This window comes from Euprymna scolopes, chromosome 3, assembly GCF_053919585.1.
Source record: "Euprymna scolopes isolate OS-2025 chromosome 3, ASM5391958v1, whole genome shotgun sequence".
NCBI lineage: Eukaryota > Metazoa > Mollusca > Cephalopoda > Sepiida > Sepiolidae > Euprymna > Euprymna scolopes.
In genome coordinates this window covers 90,770,951-90,788,287 of record NC_136484.1, presented here as the reverse complement: position 1 = coordinate 90,788,287, position 17,337 = coordinate 90,770,951, and the positions used below count along the sequence as shown (strand labels likewise).

The 17,337-nt window shown below is 32.8% G+C and overlaps 1 long non-coding RNA gene across 2 annotated transcripts in view; it reads right to left on the bottom strand.

Annotated features, from left to right (window-relative positions):
- The window catches only part of LOC145257482 (uncharacterized), a 243,982-nt gene that overhangs the window by 186,333 nt on the left and 40,312 nt on the right, over positions 1–17,337 (bottom strand). The window lies entirely within an intron of this gene.

Below are 17,337 nucleotides of genomic sequence, written 5' to 3'. Positions count from 1 at the left end.
ATATTATTACCAGCATTTGTTGTTCTTTCTTTTTGCACATAAAAATATGTTTTGCTTTCTTTCTTACATGTGGAAGAAAAGCTCACTACAAGCCTTGCTTTTTTAAAGCTTCTTTTAGTTATTTAGTGAAAATAAAATTTTCAGAAATAGCAATCAAAACGAGGAATGATATTCTAATTTAATATTTTTCTAGACTAATTTAAAGTACATTTTTTAGAAAACTACTGACACCTGAAAGTATCCTGTACCTCTATAAGGCCACCATTCGCCCATGTATGGAGTATTGCTGTCACATTTGGGCTGGTGCATCTGCTACTAGTCTCTCGCTCCTAGACAAGGTTCAAAAGAGAGTCACCAATCTGATAGGTCCTTAACTGGCATCTAAGCTTCAGTCTCTGTCGCCTCGACTAAACGTTGCATCCCTCTGCCTGTTCTACAAGTATTTTAATGATGAATGCTCTGAGGGATTGCAGACACTTGTGCCCCCACGACGTAGACACCCTCGACAAATCCGAAAGGCAGCTAAATCCCACCCCCACACAGTAGAGATCCCTAGATGTAAAAGATCTTGCTACTCCAGTAGTTTCTTCCCCAGAACCGCTAGACTCTGGAATTCCATTCCAGGTCCCTGCTTCCCCAACTGTACTGACATGCAGAAGTTCAAGTGTAACGTGAACCGACATCTTGCTGCCCAAATCCCAACATAGTGCCCAAGTAGTTGCTGCCCCTGATAGTAGCCCCCTACACCACAGTGTCAATGTGCCTTGTTTGGGGTGAAAATGTAATAAAAAAATGTAATAAAAAAAAGTATACCTGATGGAATATTTAGGAAAATTCCAAACTGACATAAACTACAAAAGGCAGTACAAATCAATATAATAAATAGGTATATTTTTTATTTGACTCCCACAAAACATAATTCCATTTACACGCATAAAACACAGCCTTGTTTATCTAAAGTGTTAAAAAAAATTACATAACGAACGCTATTGTTCTCTTTGTAGACATTTCATAATCATATCAGATAATCTATATTGTTATAGTGCGCATGTCTGAATAATTTTGTTTTGCTTCATATTCGGGTGTTATCTAAATATGGCTTAGTGAAGAAGCCATTGGCAAATAAAAGAACGACCTTATAAATAGCATCAAAGCAATTGAAGACACGAGATAAACGTTTCATGTCAACAACACAACAATAAAAAATTGATTTAAATATTTTACACGTGAACAAAAATATAGCAATATTAATGAAAAACTCATATTATTTGGGTTATTCGGATTGCTATTCTCATCTTGAGTGTTATTCTCACAACGTTTCGGCCGATGTCTCCTCCGACCTTCTTTAAGTGTATCTTGTCAAACTCAGGAATCGTTCTGCTGAACTGCACGGAATTTAAAACGGAACCGTGAATTTAATCAACGACGGTAGCATGCTTTACATACCAAATACTCTATCCACTATGCCACGGAGAATTCTAGTATGGAGTTTAGGAGCCTTAAACATATTTTGTTTCCTAGATGTACAATCTTACTACTTATCATTATATGCTCTCATTCCGTCATGATTTGGTAGAAATCTTAATTAATTCGCAATTGTATTTTAGTGTCATCTGTACTGAGGATTAAATCTTCAACCTTCAGAAGAGTGTAACTTACAACTGAATTTTACCAATTATTTATCCATTTGAGGACTCCTAAGTTCAGCAGATAAGATTCCAAAGTTCAACAAGATACACTTGAAGAAGATCGGAGATTACATAGACTGAAGCGTTATAAAAAAAAAAACAAAAAAAACACTAAAGATCAGAACAGTAGTTCAAAGAATTCAAAGGATACACATTTTAATTTTATTTTTAGTTAATATAGCTTGCAGTTAGGATTGGACCTTCAACCATGAGAAAACTGTCACTTAGAAATGATTATCACTTAATACCTCTATCCATTGCACCACGTGTTCATCTGGAGGTTTTAGGTTCGATACAAACCATTAATAAAATGAAAATTACTTCTTTTACATGGTCATGGCTGACTGAACGAAAACAATCTACCCAAATGGATTAATTAAGAGGTTCAGTTTGAAATTTGGTTTAGATTTCTGAGTTTTGCATAATATTGTCGGACATACTAATAGAGGTTCCAATCTTGCAATCAGTCTGACAGGAACTTGGTCATTTCGTTGTTTTTTTTTTATCTGTTGAGCTGAGGTATTCGTCCTTATTAGTTCTTGGAGGTCTACCTCTTCAAGCTTTGTTTCTAATCTTTTAAGTGGAGTAAGTTTATTGTTTATTGCCTGAAGTGCCTTGGCCGGTCATGTCGATGGGGCTGCCCAGATAATTTATAATAGGCCAGAGTGCTTCACACTTGATTCTGCCCACCTTCTAACCTTGTGTCACATCTACGTATGATAGAAAAGATCTTAAATACCAACATAAAGATTTCTGAGTTTGGAAAGACGTATTTTAAGAAGATAGGACGTTAGTCAAAATATCGTGAAAATAACACCCAAGATGAAAACAGCAGTTCAAATAATGTAAACTAGTGGGACCCGTGGAAATTCCACCGGGACTCATTCTAATGTAATGTGTTGATGTTGACATTCTGTAGATGTTCAGTGTAAATGGACACGCTCTGATATTATTGTAGCTTTTTTGTTAAAACTGCAAAAGTATTTATCTAAGCTAGCACGAACGCCCGGTAAAGCCCAGTCGTAAATTACGCTTAAATATGATATTTTAATTTTGGTAGACTTTGTATATGTTATTATATAGTTAATGTTCTATCGATTTTAATATGTTATAAAGTTGCGATTTCCAAAATAAAAAAAAAACAAAACATATATCCATATGACTTGGGTGCATTACCTTGAATCGAAACTGAAATAAAAACTTATGATATATATATATATATATATATATATATATATATATATATATATATATATATATATATATATCAAACTTCAGTTCCTTCAGCCATAATCGAAACCGAAACCAAAACTTATGAAGAATTCTTGATAAGATTATTTATAAATAATAGATGATTTAAGTGCCATCAGCTATAGTCGAAACCGAAACCAAAACTTATGAAGAATTCTTGATAAAATTATTTATGACAAGACAGAAGAACATAATAATTAAACAATCCGGATGTAAGAGTGACACACAAAAGAACACACACGCTATCGTATTAATATGTAGATATGGTTTTTATAACCTTGCTCTGTGCTGGACACACGTGTGTGCATAGGTAATATCACTGTTAAATGAAATAATTAAGTTATCTATGGGTTGGAAAAACAAAATTCAAATCATATCATCGACTATATTGCTAAGCTTATTTAAATTGAATCAATAAAACAGAAAGCGTGAGTGTTGGCAATGAAAGATGTAGCCGACATGTGTGCAATTGTATATTGCCTGGAAATTACGAATGTACCAGCTGGTGTGGCATAATAGAAATATATACGGTTTAACCAGATTGAATCCTAGTCTCAAAGCTGCACTGAAAAGTTATTGTAATTGTTCTATTCATAAGTGGGACATGTCTTTCTTTTATTCATTACAACCACAGAAACATTAACAGTGTTTATTTTTTTTTTTTATCTAACATATAAAGTTATCCTATCGGAAATCCACTGTTTAAGAAGCACTTGGTATTCAAAATTTAAAATTTAACAGTTTAAAGACCAGACAAGAGCAATATTTTTTAAATTAAACATACTCATTTATGAAACAGTGGATTTTCTATTATTATCTTGACCTACGCTTACGACCAACGCTTCACACTGTTATCGAACATTTGAACCTTATTCAACCTCAATCTCCAACCTCTGAAAACGTGCCAGGCTTTACCACTAGAATGAAACGAAGGAAGAAAAAAATATACTGTCTAGATTTCTTAAGAAAAAATTTTTAACGATTCGTCAATTTGAATTAAATTTTTATGTTTATGTTCATTATTTTTATGTTTATTTAATGGATATATTTTGCACTTGTCTGTTCTTTAAACTGTTAAATTTTAAATTTAACTTACCGGATTTGGGTGAAATGACGGCGGTCTAATAGCTAACGATACGGACTGACGCTCTGGGTGTTCCAAGTTCGAATCCAGTTCGTTCTACAAAAAATCACTTTTACTTGTAAGCAACCTTCTCGTAGTCCCTCCCGTAAGAACCCAATCTATTTTAAGAAAGAATGCTCACTTCAACAAGCGTGCATGGTCCTCCATGAGTGCACGGTGAACGAGGCATAAAAAACTGACTAAGTCGTCCAGCATTTGCTCATCCCCATTTAACCCCAAAAGTCCCCCGGGGACGTCAAATCTTGGTGAAAATGACCAAACGATTAGACCTTAACATATGAAAATTTGAGTTCTGCACCATTTAGCCACAAAAGTCCCCAACAAAAGGCTTTAATATTTAAATTTGAGTTCAGCGCCATGCAAAGCTGCTAAATAGACATACACAGAAAATTTTGGATAGATATCGTAAAATAGTAAAAAAAAAAAAAAAAAAAAAAAATGGAGTGTTTTATAAATCCTAAAAGAGCCCTTGGGGCACACCCAAGAGTTTTCGTGAAGTATAGACAAACAAAATTATATAGAAATCAGTTAGTTACAACTTTTAAGAAAGTTTTATAAAAATCCAAGGCATCAATTTTTTTAATAAGCACAAAAGTGTCAATTTTAGCTATTTTAACCCGAAAGGCACCCTTCAGGGTGGGCCCAACTAGAGTTTTCCCGGAAAATCCGTTCTGTTGTTTTTTTTTTACTCATATCATGTTTAATGCTTGTGCAAAATTTAAAACAATTCTAAGGTGTAGTTATTGAGAAAAGTGCGGACAGATGAACGGACAAAAGTGAATTTACAGATCCCCCGCTTTTTGTTGGGGGACCAAAAAAATGTATAAAAAAAACAATGCCAACATTAGAATCTTTGGATTCATATGATATGATGATGACTGGATTTTCAAAGTCTGTATATTATTACTTCGTATTATTTGGATTATTCAGATTATGTGCACAACGTTAAGTCGATGTAACCGTTAAGTCGATGTAACCACAATTGTCAAACTTGTGCACCTTTCTGTTGAACTTTTACTTCATCCACGAGAGTAGCATGTTCTAGTTCCGTAGGCCATGATTGGGTAGACAATTCCTCAGTAATTCGCAATTGTATTTTGAGTGTCAATATCAGAATCCAAATAATCCAAATAATACTAATCATCAATCCCCATCTCAAAAGTTCAGAAGCATATTATCGATATTTGATTCGAACTAGCCTATTTTTGTCAATTCAATCCTTCCACTATATGTTATTTGCTTGCATATATTTTATTTTGAGTCACTTTCTTTTTGAAAATATTTATTCTAAGAAATGTCTTTAAGTGGTGAGTTTTTTTCCTTTACTCCTCAAATATTCTTATAATTTAAAGGGAAGTAATCATACCACGAATAACTTCATGCCCTTGCATTCTGTACAAACAAATATCTGTACAAGAAATTAATATTTTGAAAAATTCAACGGACGTAACATTTTACGCGACAGTCTGTTTAGTATACAATATATATACATATATATACATATATATATATACATATACATATATATATACATATATATGCATATATATACATATATATATTGTTGGTTATACATGTGCACACATGTTTCAGTGGAATCCTAATTCAAGGAGACCACCTCATCAGACAAAAAAAAAGGAGTGATATTGAAAATATTGCCCCTTTTTGCCATAAGCTAAACAACAAGTCTGGCCATAAGCAAAACAACACGCACCTGTGCGCTTTTTTGGCTCGTTATTGGAAAGTATAATGTTATTACATAAAAACTATTTGTCGTCGACAATTTTACATGCGATAAGCATTATCATAAAACAGGAAAACCATTTAATTTCAGCCAGTCGCACCGAAAAAGATAAAATAATTTACAAATAAACTTCTGCAAATTTTTAATTTTTTTTGTCTTTTTTAAGGAAAAATCTTAATATAAATGACGCAAATTTTTGGGAGCTAAAATCTTCAATATATAAATATATATGAAATGCGTCGGTTTGAAATATCACCAATCTACCCGTAGTCTGTTTAATGGTAAAAAAAACACCCTCGAAAGCAAGGGGTGTTTAATCTTTTTTATTGTTTTGATGAAGACATAGTAATATGTTTCTTAGTGATGCCATATTTTAATGTTAGTAAGCGTTCGTTTATAAGGCGTAGAACTGGATGTAATATAAGAAATTTCAGAGCTCAGCCAATCAGAATGGATGGGTTTTGCCTAGGAAGCCTTTATCATTTATGAATCGGAAATTCGAAAGATTATGTACTTATAAGCGAGTTATGATCGGTGTAATCACAGTATCTGTGTAACCTGTAGAATTCGCTCCCGTGACAACTGGTAGCAGTGGAAGACTGAATATTTAGAGAAAAAATAGGGATTCCTTCATCTAAAGATGTCGCGATTGTGATGATGTTGCTCGTAGGATGCAATGTAGCATTTTATTATCACGACTGAATTCGTCTAAAATGATGTTCGAAAGCTACATAAGATAGTGGCTATTAGCCTAGATGTATTGAAGTTGTATGTGGTATCTGTTGTTGCAAACCTACGATACTAAGGTCCAGAGGGGGATTTCTGTAGTCATTTTATTATATATCAAGATAAAATAGTTATCAGAGGCATTCTGATATAAGACCTACCTAAGAACACTCCGAGATACATGTGTGAAATTTATAGAGAATAAACTGACACAAAAATACACGCAGAGAAAGTGTTATATATACGTAGTACTGGGAATCTCAGCTTAAATGATGAGTTTTTAGAAATAGAAGTTATATCAGCATTTTGGGTTTCCCATCAGTGATTTAGCAGGGTCAGAGAAGGTTAGATTTGACATCCATCAAACTCAGTCACCTTTAATGACCTAGATTAGATGCACCGGAAATTAGGGGTAACGTACACCGGAAATTAGGGGTAACGGAAATTGTGGTCGTAGGCTTCCGGTTGACGGACACATAGGCTGAGAGTTGGTTTTGGACTGCAGATGATGCAGATGGTAAATCTTGGGTCTCCGACAACCATGGGTTCCAGATATAGGCTTGCCTTTTAATAAAAGAATTGAAGCTTCAAATCCATCTTGTGTTATCAATGCGTCTGTCTGCAGCACTGACCACTCCCCACGAGATGGGAGACCAGCGTCCAAGAAGATATCCGCTGGACAAGCCAAGCAGGTATGTACGATTATGTATTTGCACGTACACGTCGAGACCTTTCAAGGCAAGAACTAAGAGCATACACAAACCCACATAAGTAAGAAAATATATGTAAGAATACACAGATTTTAAAAGTACCCGTAAAAGCAAAAGAAACAGTAAAAAGAAAACGATAAGTAAAGTAAATAAACAAATAAATAAATAATAAACAGGACGCAAACACCATTTCAGTAATATATATGTGTATATATATATATATATATATATATAGAGAGAGAGAGAGAGAGAGAGAGAGAGACATATATGTAATATACTGAGTTCGTGTAATCCAGTAATTTTCGTATACCAAGAAGTTTTAAGCCAAAAATGAATTTTAAAACATTAAATAATAATAAATAGATTAGAATCCTTTACTCGAACTGTTGTACAAGGATTTACATATATAATACAGTCTTTTTCTTTATTCTCATATTCAATTAAACATTAAACCTAAAATGGTCTTAAAACTACGTACTAAAATCACGATAATCTGTAAACATTACTTGCCACTAATACGAAAATTAACCGTAACGTTATTGCAAGGTTGTTACGGCCATATTATAAATATAGAAATAACAATTAAAATATTCTTTTTATAAAAAAATTAACTATGGGAAATAAAGAAACAGCGAAATCTAATTTAGGAACTGAACGAATGGGATATATATATATAACAAAAAAATTTAAATAAGGGTTTTCTGTGGAAACTTCTCATGACTCTGTTCTTAAATAAGGATACGAAAATTAGGTGATATATTAATATTTAAATGGTCTTTTTCGTAGTTACCGCAAAGCTAAATGTTTCTCACATGCTTTTTCCGTTAAGGGAATTTTTCCTTTTTCTTTCTTTTTCTTTCTCTTCAAAAATGCTCTATTGTCAAAAGTGTTTTTATTCATAAAGTCTGAAGAAATGCTGGTTTTTGAAAATTTTCAAACGATATAATGTTTGAAATTGTCGACTGGACATGGAAACAATTGTAATGTAAAATGAAATACATTTTTTGTTGCCATCAACACCCCTTTTGAAGTCTTGATTTTGCTTACACAGTATATATATATATATATATATATATATTCATTCAATGATGGAGTATCCTTTTCAAACTATCATTCTTAATGTAATTTTCAATTTATGTGCTAATAAACAAAATTTATAATTACCCACATCTATTTTGCTAATACCATTTTCTCCGAGATGAGCCATTCATTGAAAATCCATGAATTAAGGAAAAAAACTGATCAAATATTAAATTTTGTTGTAAATGTACATAATTTAATTCAGAACTTATATCCTTACATTAAACAAGTAGCCGTAGAAATTTTCCTCCAGACAAAAGTATCATGTTTTAGTTTCGATTCTATCTGACGTCTAAGTAATATTTTTGTTTTTACTTTTGAAATTACGACTATACATTGTGTACAATACGATAATAAATAGAGAATTGGCTCTATAGTAAGAAATACGAAATCTCTATGAATTAAAATATCATATTTAAACGTATCGACAACTTCAGCAAAAACAAGCTACTCAGTGACATGCAATATAGTTTCCATCCTGCGATATCTACTCGCTGTAATTTCACATAGGATTAGTGAATCTGTTGACGGGGAATGTTTCTCTAGAGCAATAGCTCTTGACATATCAAAGGCATTTGATAGGGTTGATCACCACTTGGCCTCAATTAATATGAATGGCTCTCTTCTTAAAGAAATTTCTTACTGTATCAAGCTTCTGGGTATGACCTTCACGCCCAACCTGGAATGAAAAACTTACATTAAATCTGTTGCAAAGACCGCTGGAAAAGTGGTTGTGTCATTCTTCGCCCCAGAAGGTATCTCACTCCCAATACAATGACCCACCTGTATAAGAGTCAGGTGCATCCTCAAATAGAGTACTACTGCCACATCTGGTCAGGAACTGCCTGGAACATCCTATCTTGCCTCGACAAAGTTCCAAACTGGCTTTGAAACTTAAAAGATGATGCAATTTTCTCCTCCATGCAACCTCTTTCCCACAGAAGAGACGTTACCAGTCCGTGTCTGCTCTATCGTTATTTTCATAGCAAGTAACTGTTTCAGCTTCAATTTATAGTCCTCCTTGCCAAACGTTCACAAAAATCATTTGTCTAGCTACAGCAACTATCAACAATCCCCCCTCTCTCTATCTGTGCCTAAATCTATACATGAATTCCATGAACAAAACTTCTTTCTTAGAACTGCCCAGCTGACTAGAATATGATCGTCTTCAAGTCCAATGTAAACAAGTTCTTGTTGAGCCATCTCCTTAAATAATAAAATTCTACCCAATTTCCACCGCTAACAATCACTACGCTGTTGTCTCAGTGACCAGCGTACAATAATTAACTCTTATCCTCTCATGGCCTTCAGACCTTGATAAATGGTGATCTCCTTTAAAAAATATCACGTTTAAGTTTAAAATTATGTTCGTTGGTCTATTATGCTTAAGTTTGAAATAGCATTTTTATTTATTATGCTTACGTTTAAAATAATAATTTCGATGGTCTGTTACACTTAAGTTTAAAATAGCATTTTTGTTTGTTATGCTTAATTTTGAAATATTTTTTCAACGCCAAACATGCAGATTGAATATACGCATTTAAAACGTATTGTTTCTTGTTTATATTCAGAAAACCCATTCTCGTCTGTGTCCTTGTAAGGTTATAGGCAAGTGCCATTCTTTTGTTTCTGTCTTTGCGTATATCGTTCTCATCGGTTATGGCAAGATTGTAAACGACACACAGCATGAAAACTGTAAACGTTGTCGTTGTGGGTTAAAGAATTTTATGTATTAAGTTGCTTTGTAATGAAGAAAGCAGCCCTGCTATTGCAACAATTTAAGGCCACGGTTCCGTTTCACGTAAACAACATTCTCTATGCCGACACAGAGCTTTTCGACAGACGAAGATTGCAACTTATCCGCACGCGATTCTGTTTATTCCCTTAACACTGTTTGATAATAGGCCTTATAGATTACCACACACACACACACACACACACACACAACGAGAGAGAGAGAGAGAGAGAGAGAGAGAGAGAGAGAGAGAGAGAGAGAGAGAGAATCACTTTTTTCAGCGTAGCATTGCGAATACTGGGTGAGTCAGAAGTAACCGGGCAATCCCTGTTCGTGCACATCTAATATTGTATGAACGAAATACCAATAAAGTTTATTATTTGAGCAAAAGCATGTTTTTACTACATGGGCACTTGTGATTCTCGCTGTGTCATTCAACCACACTAGTTTTTATTTTCGCCACCGTCCGCATATTTTAAAACCAATGTCTAATTAAGTTCCTAGCCAAAATTCCATTTGTTTAACTTAACCGATCCAGCTATATTTTGACATTAAAACATCAAAAATTGAGTCCTTAGAAAAAAAGCCACATTTTAAAACAATGGATGAGTTATTAAAGTGAGGGAACAATGCGATAGTCTAACGTAGCAATGACTGGCTACATATTATCATATCAGCGGAGAGAACGGAAAGGGAAATGACCTACGACTTTTATATTTGTGACCACGTGGCTAAATCGATTACTGACCAATTGTCCCGTTGTTACGTGATTTGGGACTCGGCGTATGTAAAAAAGAAAAAAATTTAAATAAAAAAATAAAAATAAAATAACAACACAAACAAGTATTGAAAATACAAAAAGCAAACGTAAAATCATTTCTTGTTATAGCATAACTCGTTTTAAGTATGAAAAAAGCAATCTAATATATCAGCTTACTGGAATTGTTGTTAGTCGAAAGAAATCAAGAATTGCATTTATATATTTCTTTTAAACGAGTTTCTTAAATATTAACTAATGAAATAAAAAATGTTAAAAATTAATAGACAATTTTTTCAAATTATAAACTTGTTCGGATTTGGAAAATACGCTCAGTATGAAAATGTCTGAAATGCTAGTATACCTATAAAGTTGAGTTTTTTTTTCGCCCTGACATTGGTATTAAGAACATATATTTTCTATCTAAAACGTATTACAACGAACTTCTTAATATACTCAGTTATGGATATATGAGCGACTTTTTTTTTTTTTTGAAGGTTAACTAATTTGCATAGTCCTTTAAAAAACAAGTGTTCATTAATTAAATTTTATGGTTTCTTATTAGATGATTGCTTTCACTTAACTATTACGCTTAATATATATATATATATATATATATATATATATATATATATATATATATATATATGACCTTTTTTGTATGTGTGTAAAACATTTCTACGAAACTCCTCGTTGGATATTTAGTCTACAGATTTGAAACTTGATATATAGGGTATTTGAACCTCGAGAACACTTTCGGTTTGGTTTTAGTCTGTAAAAATAGCTGCCAAGGGACAAAATTGATTAAAAAACAGTTGGCCATAGTAGGAGTAAATCGACTAACTTCTGAGCATACGTACTTATACATTTTTAGTTTGAAGTCGCTTAATTTTTAACCGCCTTATCCGTTTCGCGATACCTTAGACGGTAACGACGGAGGCTGAAGCACGAAATAATGATTATGGCTGAAGCGCTGAATGTTTCGGTTTCGATTCCAGCTGATTACACTAGTCATTTTTTTTAATTTTGAAATTATTTCTTTATTTATTGGGTACAGTATAATAATCAATAGAGAATTTGCGCTATAATAATAATAATAATAATAATTATAATAATAATAATAATAATAATTATAATTATAATTATAATAATAATAATAATAATTATAATTATAATAATAATAATAATAATAATTATAATAATAATAATAATAATTATAATAATAATAATAATTATAATAATAATAATAATAATAATAATAATAATAATAATATTAATAATTATAATAATAATAATTATAATTATAATAATAATAATTATAATTATAATTATAATAATAATAATAATTATAATAATAATAATAATAATAATTATAATAATTATAATAATAATAATAATAATTATAATAATAATAATAATAATAATTATAATTATAATTATAATAATAATAATAATAATAATAATAATAATTATAATAATAATAATTATAATAATTATAATTATAATAATAATAATAATTATAATTATAATAATAATAATAATAATTATAATAATTATAATAATAATAATAATAATAATAATTATAATAATAATAATAATAATAATAATTATAATTATAATAATAATAATAATAATAATTATAATAATAATAATAATTATAATAATAATAATAATAATAATAATAATAATTATAATAATAATAATTATAATTATAATAATAATAATAATAATAATAATAATAATAATAATTATAATTATAATAATAATAATTATAATTATAATTATAATAATAATAATAATAATTATAATTATAACAATAATAATAATAATAATAATAATAATAATAATAATTATTATAATAATAATAATAATTATAATAACTATAATAATAATAATAATAATAATAATAATAATAATAATTATAATTATAATAATAATAATAATAATTATAATTATAATAATAATAATAATAATAATAATAATAATAATAATAATAATTATAATAATAATAATAATAATAATAATTATAATAATAATAATAATAATAATAATAATAATAATAATAATAATAATAATAATAATAATAATAATAATAATAATAATAATAAATACGAAGTCCGCATAAATTAAGATATCATATGTAAGCGTATTTTATGACCGGGAAATTCCGGGCGGCATGCTAGAAGATGATATTTGTCAATTGCACATTGCTTATATGTAGTCCAAAACTTTACAGTATTTTTATAAATTTCCAAATACTGTTTTTTTCTGATATTTTAGTAAATGTTCGAGTTACAATTTTCAATATTAAAATTATTTTTATTATTTTTGTTAGAAACAAGTATTAACTAGATGACAATGTTGTGAAAATTCACTAATTAAAAATATTAACATTATTTTTAAGATGTGGCACAAATAATTATTTTTTTCTTTTGATCAATAGAAATTACGAACCCATCCGTGTGTGTCCGACACTGACGGCCAGTATGCAAGTCTCGTAAACCTTTTTCTCACACCTTGCCCTGAGCTATGTTTATCCACTATTCTGTCTCCACTGGGATCTTCCGACCACTAGGCTGTCAGTTGTAATAAGTCCTCAGATGTACCTCTCATGGTACAGTATACTGATACTCTATGGCTGATTGGAATAGCTTCCGTACATTTATAACAGATATACCTCTGCGTTCTATGTTTAAAAAGAACGTGTCCTTTATATAAGTATAAGACTTTACGGAATGGTTAATTGACATCTTCATACCCTCCAAAAAATTCTAGTAAAAACTTAATACCCAGCAGAATGTGTCGTTGCCATTTCGCACAGAAATCACTTTTTCCATTGTTTCCCACGAAATAGATGTACTGAGACTAAAGCGGCTTTGGAAACAGCCAGCAACCACTGTAAATGAGTAATAAAGAGTGCGAGAGAGTTATATGTTCAGCCCGTCAAGTCCAAAGTAGCTGAGCAGCGGCTTGGTTCCCACCAGTTTTAGCAAATAACAAACAGGGCCATGAACAGAAGCGTGTGCTCTATCCCAACTCTCATCAATGGATCTGATGTAACTTCGTCAGCATCGGAAAAAGCCAAACCCTTGTTCCAGAACTTTGCAGTTAATATTCAACCCTATGCTATCAGGGTTGCCAGCTCTCCGTATTTCCTCCTGTATCAGAAAACACGCTATGCAACATAAAAATATCTGTGTGTAATGTTGTCAACCTAATCAAAAACCTTGATGCCAGTAAAACAACAAGTCCAATTATATTGCTCAAAAAGCTTCAACTGAAACTAACTCCCATACTTACAAAACTGTTTAAGCTTTGTCTTAAGGAGAATCGCTTCCCAACACCCTGGAAAACCTCATCAGTATGCCCCGTATTTAAAAATTCAAGTGATCACTCATCTCCCTCTCAGTACAGACCATTCAGTTTCCTGTGTCATGAGTAAGTTGCTGGAATCTGCACTAAACAGAGAAATAGTCAACCACCTCAGCAGAAATAACCTTCTTAGTGACATGCAATATGGTTTCCGTTCTGCTAGATCTACACCTGATGTGCTAACGGTTATATCTCATAGGATTAGTGAATCTCTCGACGGAGCCAACCTTCCTAGGGCAATTGTTCTTGACATATCAAAGGCCTTTGATAGGGTATGACATAAAGGTCTACTCCACAAGATCTCCAGCTACAGTAAAGTTGGAAATGTCTTCACAATTATTAAATTATTTTTCTCTGATAGGTTCTTAAAAGTAGTGGTTGATGGGCAGAAATCAGAAGCTGACAGTATTAATGCTAGAGTTCCTCGGGGGTCAATCCTAGGCCCAACTCTCTTCTCGATCTACATCAATGATTATTCGTAAATATTTATGCTGATGACACTACTATCTATGCCAACACTTCAAAGGCAATAAATGATAAAGTTCTCTCTGATTCGCTCTCCTCTGATCTTGAGCATGTGGTGCAATGAGGGAAGAGGTGGCTGGTTACTTTTAATGCATATAAAACCAAGCTTCTATGTTTACATCATCAACGCCCTGATCCCCCTCTAGCATCAATTGAAATGAATGGTTCTCGTTTTGAGGAAGCACCATGTTTTGACAAGTTTCTGGGTCTGACCTTTACTCCTGATCTGAAATGAAGCACATACATAAAAGCCATTACCAAGGTCAATGGAAAAATAGTTGGATCATTCTACCGCATCAGTAGATATCGCAATTCTCTATCTGTATAAAAGCCAAGTACGTCCTTGGATGGGTTACTGTTACCATATCTGGGCAGGAGCTGCTAGAATCACATTATCCTACTTTGGCAGAGTTTAAAACAGATTTTGTAGTCTAGTAGGCGATGCCGTTTTCTCTCCCATACAACCTTTTTCCCACAGAAGAGACATTGCGAGCCTTCTTTGCATTATCGTTATTTTCAAGGCAAGTGCTCGTCTGAGCTCTTATCTATGGTTCTCCCCTTGCCAAACTTCCACGAAAAACACTTGTCGAGCTGAAACCTATCAATAATTTCCCCCTCTCTTTATCTGTGCCTAAACCTAAACTTAGATTCCATGAACGAAGCTTACTTGTTGAACTCGTTTCCGTTTCCCTGCTATCCAGCTGACTACAATATGGTCGTATTCAAGTCTAACGTAAACAATGTCTTGATGAGCCGTTCCTCTTAAGTAATCCAATTTACCAAATTTCCCCCACGAATGATTACTATGAAATTATCCTACTGACTTCCGTACAACCATTAACCCTTATCCTCAAGTGGCCTTTGGGCCTTGATAAGTGGTGACTCCTTTGTAAAAAAACATTATGGGGATTTATGAAATTAAAAAATACACAAATTAATATTTTATTAAAAAAAGCATTCATATGTGATCGTATTGAGCAATGGGTCGGCTAAAATATACCAACTAATAGTGAACAATGTCAACAAACAGTTCAAACTTTATAAATCCAAAAATCAAATTATCTTTAACAAATCAGGTTTGCAAATCCAACTTACCATTAATGCTCTCTTATTCTCAAAAACAAAAATCTTACTCTTAAAAAACCCCACAGCGTTTCATTTCTAAGAGGCGACTTCTCATTAATTATAATAGCTAACGTGGATAAAAAGTAACATATCAAATGATACTTAATTTTCTATACTAACACCAATTATCCGCAACACCTCTTTTACTCTCCCGCCATGAGGTCAATGACATCTTATTTCTTTTAATTTTCAAAATCCAATTAATTTCCTCGATCATCATCATGGTCGTCGTCGGCTCCAGTTCTGCACATATCTCAATAGATTTGTATTTTATATCGAATTATCTCTAAATTTCCCTGAGGTTCGTGCATTACAAATATAATCAAATGTAATCATTGATAGGTTTATTTCATAAAATTTAAAAAATAATAATTAAGATCGCTTTATTCTTACGAACGAAAACTCATCCATTTTCGTAACTATGTTTATTCATGTGTCAGAAATAAATTCTGTACATTCTCGAGCTTTTTGTATAAATTCGTCGACGTTTATTGTAACCGTCGGTGGCTTAGTCCATTCCGTTTTTGCAGAATCACTCGTCGTCTCCTTCGCGGGCTAACGTCTTTCCGCCGCCATTTCATTTGTACACCAATTTAGTAATTCCATTTTCAACTCATTATCATGAGTTTGTGTGAGTTTGTGTGATGTCTTTCGGCGGTCAGAGCCCTCCAAGGTCACTGCGGCAAGCGGCCTCCAGTTGGGACGGTATAGGCGGCGTCGAATCAATAGACCGCTGCACCGTTTCGCTGTCTCTCTTTACACAGACAAGCATGTGGCGTAAGCTATTGGATTCACTGCGTCTCATAGCGGTATAACCGGGGATCTGAGGTTAGTCTGGTACAGACTTCAGCTAGGTATCCAGCGCCGACTTGAACGATTCTGTTTTGCAGTTCGTGATCTCTCTGATGTTACGTGGTAGGCAATTGAAGAGCGTAGGACCCCGGGAATTTAAACTCGATTCGTCGGATCCAGTTGTCCCTGGCACTGGTTAGGGGTGGTACCACACACCTTCTGCCACGTTTTGAGATATTGTGCTGTATACCAGCGTTGGGCACCTGGTTCTCCATCATACGCCAGGTATAGATGATTGAATATCTTTCTTGCCTGCGTTGAATCGATTTGATATTCAACGTATCCAGCAGTTGCCAATAATTCAATTGACTATAACCAGTTATCTTTCTTAGAAACGACTTCTGGATGGCCTCTAATGCTTGAATATGACCTTTTCTGTCCGGAGTCCACAGCTGACAACAGTAATCAAAGTGCGGCAACACCAGCGATTTCCAGAGTGTCAGCATTAGGTTTTTTTTTGTCTCGTTTTGAAAGTGCGTAGAATCCAACTGGAAAGGCTCCGTGCAGTTGAACAAACTTTGTCGATCTGGGAGGTGAATGTACCATCAGAATCCAACGTTACTCCCAGATCGCGCACAGTATCTTTGGTTTTAATTAGCTTCCCGTCTTGGGTCGAGTACTTAGATAT